The 7,192-nt window shown below is 50.3% G+C and overlaps 1 protein-coding gene across 2 annotated transcripts in view; it reads left to right on the top strand.

The window, feature by feature from the left end:
• The first annotated feature begins 2,469 nt into the window (after window positions 1–2,469).
• PROX1 (prospero homeobox 1) overlaps window positions 2,470–7,192 on the top strand; it is a 56,734-nt gene continuing 52,011 nt past the window's right edge. The window contains exon 1 of one of the 2 annotated variants that reach the window (XM_033092702.1): window positions 2,470–2,681. The gene's annotated coding sequence lies outside the window, so the exon portion shown is untranslated. Of the gene's footprint in view, window positions 2,682–5,001; window positions 5,021–7,192 lie in introns of those variants that run through there. The other variant, XM_033092704.1, reaches the window with a different exon arrangement.

Below are 7,192 nucleotides of genomic sequence, written 5' to 3'. Positions count from 1 at the left end.
CAGAGGATAGGCACCTGGAGGGATGAAAGGGCTTTCCTTCATTCAGGCCTGCTCACAACCCCTGGGTTCATTCACTAGGAGCTGGGCCTATGCATGCTCCAAGCTGGTAATCTCTTCCTTCCCCACCAATACACCATGATTACTTATCTTCAGCCTTCTGAGGATACCAGCACAACACCTTCCTTGGGATGTTTAATTAGCCAGTCACAGCACTCCCAGCCATCTCCATTCTAAAACTGTCAGCCTTCTTGATCTGTTCTCTGCTGGTTCAGCCCATTCCGTTTCTCTGGCTTTCCTCCCTCACACTACTACAGAGTCACAGCCAGAGATGGCACCTTTCGGCCTATCTTTCTTTGACTTCTCACAGCTGTCTTTGGCTGGGCCCTCTTCTCTTAATTACCTTGGGGTGAGTCTGTAGTCATTTGTTGAGTGTTGCGTTTTACGTACTGAGTTTCCCCGAAAATAAGAGCAGGTGTTATAATAATTTTTGCTCCAAAAGATGCATTAGGGTGTATTTTCAGGGGATGTTTTATTTTTTCATGTACAGCAATCTACATTTATTCAAATACAGTCATGCCATCTTCTTCTGGAACATCGTCATAACGTACTCAATGCATCCGTCTGGCTGATGATCTTAACTGGGGCTTATTTTCGGGGTAGGTCTTATTTTCGGGGGGAAATGGTAGATTTGGGGGAGTTGTTCATTCAAACATGTAAAAACGTAATGATAAATGATAAACATTTGTTACGTAGGAATGTTGACCTTCTTTTCCTTCTTGTTCGCTCATTGAACAGAACTTTTTGTCCTGTGTTTCACTGGTCTAATGGGTGGCTTCTACAAGAAAACTTTACCATCTATAAAGCAGGGAAGATGAAAGGAAAGAGAGAGAGAAATTTAGAATGGTAAATGCCTCTGTCTGCCATTGGGCCTGATGGACATTTCTAGGTCCAAGAGCACAGGGCCTACCTTCCAAACATGCACCAATTCTAACTTATTTTTTGTGGCCTATAAGGTAGGGGAGGTGAGCATATAAAGTGCTCAAAGTAGCAACTACGCATGAGCTAAAATGTATCATATCGAATAACAATCCAGTTAGCTTCACCAAAATATGGGGGGTAGGTCTGTATACAAGGAGTACAGGCCAGCTCAAGTAGGTACAGCACACATTTGTAGACAACACAGGTTAAGTTTATTGAGCACCAATCATGTGCTAAACAATTTTACTTATATACAAGTCAAAAACTCTATGAGTCGGATATTATCCCCATTTAACAGATAAAAAGAACTGAGGCTCAGATAGATTAAAGAACACACCCAAGGTCACAGAGTCAGTAACTGGCTGAGCAGTAATTGGAAAAACAGTATGACCCCCAGATCCCCAGCCCTTCAGCTGATTGCTTAGCAGAGGTGGGCCCAGGAATCTTTACTTTTTAAAAGCTCCCCTGGTGATTCTTGAGGATTAGCCAGGGCTTGGGAACGCTGCTCCACATCAAACCATCCCTCTATCCCTGTCACCAGCCTGCCTCTGAGCAGCCTTCTCCACGTTGGATAAAACATTTAAAACATATTTAAATAGCAATTTCGGAAAACTATGCAACATATGGATTTTCCTTTTGATCTCAAAATGATGACAAACAGACACTTAAATACTTCATAAAAGAAATATTACCAGAAAAATTATAGAAATCTGGCTTTCAACTTTGTCTTGCTCTAATTTAAACAAAATGCAACTTTCCAGAGTCACTCTCTCTCCCCCCAAATAAATCCAAAACTCAGAGCTTTCTTTTCTTTTCCCTCTTTGCCCGGCCTACACCTATTTATCTCTAATCCGCTGGTCATCCTGAATAAAAGCTTTGAAAGATAGACAGTAGGGATAACTTAAGTCTTAGCCTCAAAACCCCTGAAAACAGAGAGAGCATCTCCTCCGAATGCACACCCTTGACTTGAAAGACCAAAGAAAGGGAAGCTGGGAATAACGGCCAAATATTCTTAGACTAATTAACAAAAGAAAAGGGGTGGGCAGAGGGGAGATGTCCATCCCTTAAAACGTCCCCGCCCCTCTTTCGGTCCCAGGAGAGCCCCTCTCTCAAGTTGAGTGCGTCAACGGGCTGTGGGCACCACGGCCTCGGCAGCCACGGGCAGAGGGGAGGCCGCGGGTCAGCGCGGGTCGGGCCGCGTCGGATGGTCCCCAGCTCCGCGCCGCGCCCGGAGCAGGTGGCTGCCCCCTGTGCTGGGCGTGCGCCGAGCTCAGGCCAGGCGAGCGGAACTCCCGTCCGTGTGGCCGCCCGGGAGGAGGCAGGGGCCCCCGGGCGCTGGGCGCGGGACGGGCGACTGAGACCCCCAGGGCCGCACGGGCGGGAGGGGCGTGCCCTCCGCTCCCCGCGCGGCGCCCCCGCCGCAGCATCGCGCGTTGGCTCTCCCTGCGCGCAGAGGCCGCGACACCTATCGCGGGGCCGCGGCGAGGAAGGAAGGGCTGGCAGGAAGGAGGAGACCGGGAGGAAGCCGCGGACGAGGCAGCCCCGCTCAGCCGAGGGCCAGGAGAGGAGACTCCCAGCCTTCCCGCCCACCCCGAAACTTTTCCAACACACGCAGGCGTATTCCTCACGGGTTTTGGCGGCCCCGAGTCGCCATCAGGGAGGAGGCTCGGCCAACAAACCCGTCCCCCGGCACTCGTGCGGAGGTACACAGGCACACGGGGGTGGGGGGGACTGGGCCTCTGGGGAGGTGGGTGAGGGCGTGAAGGCAGCAGGCGGCCACACAGCCGAAAGGGACGCCCCGCGTTCGAGGACCAGTGCTTAAAAACCTGCAAAAGCTCGCAAGTGTAGCGGTGCCCGAGGCTGTGCGTAACTTTGCCCACTGCGCCCCCGCGTGCAAAGGCGTCCCCGCGCACTCACACCCTCAACCCACCCCACTCCCCCTGGGCTCCTGCCGGAGCCCTCGGTGTATTTCAGCGACCGCGAGAGATATGCTAATTTGAGCCAAAGAGGGAGGGGTGTAAATTGCGTAAATTCCACTACCTGGCACCCCAGTTACCGAGGGAGAACGTCGCGTTCTCCCCGAAAGCGTCCCCTCCGCTTCCCTCTGCCTTTCGGTCTCCAGCTTCTTCACTACGGTGGACTAAAGAAGATAAAGCACAGCCAGATCGATGTGCAGTTTTTTCCCCCCCGAGATCACGACCTTTCCAAATCCTAGCCCTCAAAGAACCAGGTGGGGTTGGAGAAAGGCAAGTTATTTGGGGGGGGCAACAGCACCCCTCGCAAGGCAAGAGCGCGGCCTTGGCGGGCGCCTCGCGGGGCTCCGCGCGGCCGGGCGGAGTGGCTGGATTATGTAAGTAACAGCCCTCCATGTGCTCACCACCATCTGTTAATATCTTGCTATTGGAAAGTTCGGTGCCTGAGGCAAAGCCAGGGTTGGCCGCGCGGAGCTCCCAGCCTTCTTTCTACTCCAGGATAAGGAACATAACCTCCTTTTGATTGTTTTCTCTCACTTTCATAAAATCAGGTAGTAGTGTGCCCGTTCACTTTCTGACAACCAACCCCCTCTCCCCGCAGGCGTGTGTTTGTGGGGGGAAGAGTGATCTCCTTCGAGGTCACTTTTGGGTAATGAATCCTTTAGATGAACTGATTTTTTTATGACTATCCTGGGCTCCTTTAGGCATTGTGATGGACCCTTATTCGGCTGGGGGCTGTATTATTTTTAAAAATTACTTTTTCTGCTAGCACCCTGACCCCAAATTCTTGTAAGGGTTAGATTTCAACTTCTGTGGAGTGATGCGCTTTTGTTTACTTTGAAAGCTGTTGGTTAAACAAACATCACTCGGGAGGCTTCTAAGTCGTGGGGTTCCCAGGAGAGAAACTCCGCAGCTGGTAGTGCCACTGATATTGCGGTATTTCACTTTCTCCCGATTCAGACATTCAGACCAAATCCAAGTTGGGTTTGGCGTCACACTGGGCACAGAGAGAGAGAGAGAGAGAGAGAGAGAGAGAGAGAGAGAGATGAATATAGAGGTCAGTTAGTCTGTCTGCCTCTAGATAGCCTCAAGCAGGCCGGCCTGCACCCTGGAGTTGGTTTTTCTTTCTTTCTCTTCCCCTCTTTAGGGTGGTGGTTGGTGGTGTGTGTGTCCAGGCAGGGTCTCCAGCATCCTTCTCCTGAATCCACGCCCACGTTTGTCTCACAATTGGATCTGGTTGAAATTCCCAGAATTGGTTTGTTTAGGATCTGATGACGATTGTTTGCAAGGTTTTAAATTACTTAAATGCAGTCTTCCCTCTTACTCCCACTTAACGACTTTAAGAAAGAACAGGAGGGGGAAAATACATCGAAGAAATATCAAGGCAAAATGTGTTTAACCCAGAAACAGATGCACAAGTGATTACTGCAAGTTTGACTAAGAACACACACATCACCCTTCAGATAAACAAGTAAACGCAGCCTGCACGGATGGGGTTTGTTGACCTGTCAGAACTTGGGTTAACTTTTAAGTTATTGCGGTTGTGTTGGCAGTGGGTTGGAGAAAGGATTGACCCCTATGCTTGGCCGCTGGTTTCAGAGATGGAGCCAATATCTAGGCGACTTGTCGTCTCCCGGCTGACTGATCGCTTCTCCCCTATCAGAAAAACAAACCAGGAGTTGCCGGAGATAAGGGGCTGGGGCCTCACGCCTTGCTCCAGGGCAGCGTGAGACCCGGGAGAGCGCCGCGGCTCTGGCCAGAGAGGTTGCCAAGAGCCTGCCTGGCCTGTACGTGGCCCCGACGGTAGGGGACAGGACAAGGCTCTGAATAAGCAGCTCGCGGAGCTGGGCTGCGGACTGAGCTCGCTCGCCCAGCGTCGCGCGCGCTCCTATTTCAACCAGCAGCTCCTGAGCCCTAAAGCGGGCTGCGAACTGCTACCTCCGAGCGTGGCGAGCCGCGAGCCTCCGGCTGCTGAGGCTGGGGGTGGGGGCGCTTCCTTGTTTTCCAAACGGGTTACCCCGACTTCGATTCGGGCCTGCCTTTCCCGGGGAGTGATAAAGGACTTACAGGTAACTTTTCCCGCCATCAGTTCCAGAGCATAGTATGTACAAAACGTGCATGGAGCGCTAGGTGCAATTGACATAAACTTGTGGGCTGCAGTTCAAGCCATTCCTTTCAAAGTCTGAATGTTTTCTCTCTTTCAGCTTCCTTTCTTTCCCCTTCTCCCTCTCCTCCTTCCCTGCCCTCCTCCCTTTTAAATGTCAAACTGAGCAGATGGTTTTAAGGTGTGGAGGACATAACATCCTTTACTCCTAGTTTATGTGTGGGCTGGCTTTAACATAGGTACAAACTAGGATACTTCAAGAAAATAATAGGAGGAAATCAGAAGAAAGGAAGTAGCCTTGGTCCATTCACGGACCCCAAATTCCCCTGTTCAATACACCCGCTTACCTCGAAAGGACCCGACCAATAGAAACAGTATTCCATCCTGCATCTCATGGGCACGTTGATAGATTATTTCTGTTCTGAGCCTAAATTGTCACATCTCGATTAGAACATTTGCTACAATAGTCACTCACTGGACGTGTGAGTGGTGTGTTTGCGTGAGTCTATGTTTTTTCAGGAATGGAGTGGAGGGAGTGTCTGAGAGCAGTGAAAGGGAAGAAATGACGGCTGGGGAATGCTCAAGCAAGTCTCTTTTCTGATCTCAGACACCTAACCTGGCCGATCTGATTTTTCTGTTCAAAGTTTGAACCCCTTGCCAAAAGTTTCCTACGGGGTATAGACTTGGACATATTATCATCGCTATTCTTATTCAAAGAGAAGACTTCACAGTGTGATGAATTTGAGGCTGCAATGGTAAATATCCTAGGAGAAGGGTGTGTGTGTGTGTGTGTGTGTGTGTGTGTGTGTGTGTGTGTGTGTTGCAGAAGCCGGTGGTAATGTTCAGTCCTAGTACTTGTAACAAACCTCATAAACACCCTGTTGTCATGAGGCAACATCAACCTTTGATCTGATTAAATTCGAGGGACACTCCAACACTATTTGTCCCCATCCTACCTAAGAAAATGAGTCTCTAATCAACTAGATATGAACGTTTCTGCTTTGCAGCCCTTGCAAATCCTAGCTTTTATAGGACCTTTAAGTTATAAATGCTGTTGCTTTATTAAAAGCCGTTTATTCTGCCGGGAGAGAGAGAGACATTGGAAGCTTTGGCCAGAGGCTCCCTCCTCAGCATTTGTAACTTGCAAACCCCCGAAGACCTCATCAAGAGCCACATTATCTAAAGAAATCTTGCTGGTTATTTTTCATCCAAGAAATGTCAAACCAAAGTGAATTTTCTGTGGCTTTACGTTGAAGCCCGAAATGTAAGCGTTTGAAATTTCTTAACCTAATAAATTTAAAGTTTGTTACCCAGGCGTCAAAACGATGTAAATCCTGTATGAAACCTCTCTTTTTGATTATTCTGGGGTGAGTGAGTGAGGGGTAATCGCGAGGGAATGTTTGTTAACATTTTCTTTAAGGCTGCTCTACCTACCGTCCAAATAACGTTGTTAGAAGAAACCACCGGCAAGGAGTCTTCTTCCTAATAATTTTGACGGCAGGTTGATTAGGGCTCAGCCAAAGCTGGTCTTGTAATACCCGACGCAACGGAGCCGGTGTGAAACCTCTGGCACCTATTAGTTTAATCCCAAACCTACCTGTATTTTATTGTCCACCTCCCCTTTACAAAGAAGCAAGAGTGACGTGTATTCTTGACACTACCTATAATCATTTTAAAAGTGGAAGGATTTGAAGCTCCCCACTCCCTCCTCCTAGACCACTCCACCCCTAAAACCGCCAACTTCTCCCGTATACTTTTCCGTGCCTTCCTTCACCCAAATCCGAGGAGCGCTCACTCACTCGGCCACTGGGCGAACCCGATCAGCTGTATCTGGGAAACGAAGGGGGGGGGGAGAAAAAGAGGACCTGCGTCCTGGAAGAGCGAGTGTGAGCCGAGCGCCGCTCGCGCCGTCGCCCGCTTAGGGTAGTGCCCCGCAGACGGCTCGTTCCGGCCCCGAAGCGGCGATCCCGTGGCCCCGAAGCAGTGGCGGGCGGGGTGGGGGTGGGGGCCGGGGATGGAGGCGGGGGAGGGGGAGCGCGGGGCCCCTCTCCCCTCCTCTTTTCCCAGCCCCTCACCCCCCCACCCCTTTTATATATATTTTTTTCCTCCCAAGTTCTCTTGCCTCGCAATCCCCCCT

This window comes from Rhinolophus ferrumequinum, chromosome 22 (assembly GCF_004115265.2).
Source record: "Rhinolophus ferrumequinum isolate MPI-CBG mRhiFer1 chromosome 22, mRhiFer1_v1.p, whole genome shotgun sequence".
Lineage (NCBI taxonomy): Eukaryota > Metazoa > Chordata > Mammalia > Chiroptera > Rhinolophidae > Rhinolophus > Rhinolophus ferrumequinum.
The sequence above is the reverse complement of the archived record's forward strand: the minus strand, read 5'-3'. Positions and strand labels throughout refer to the sequence as shown.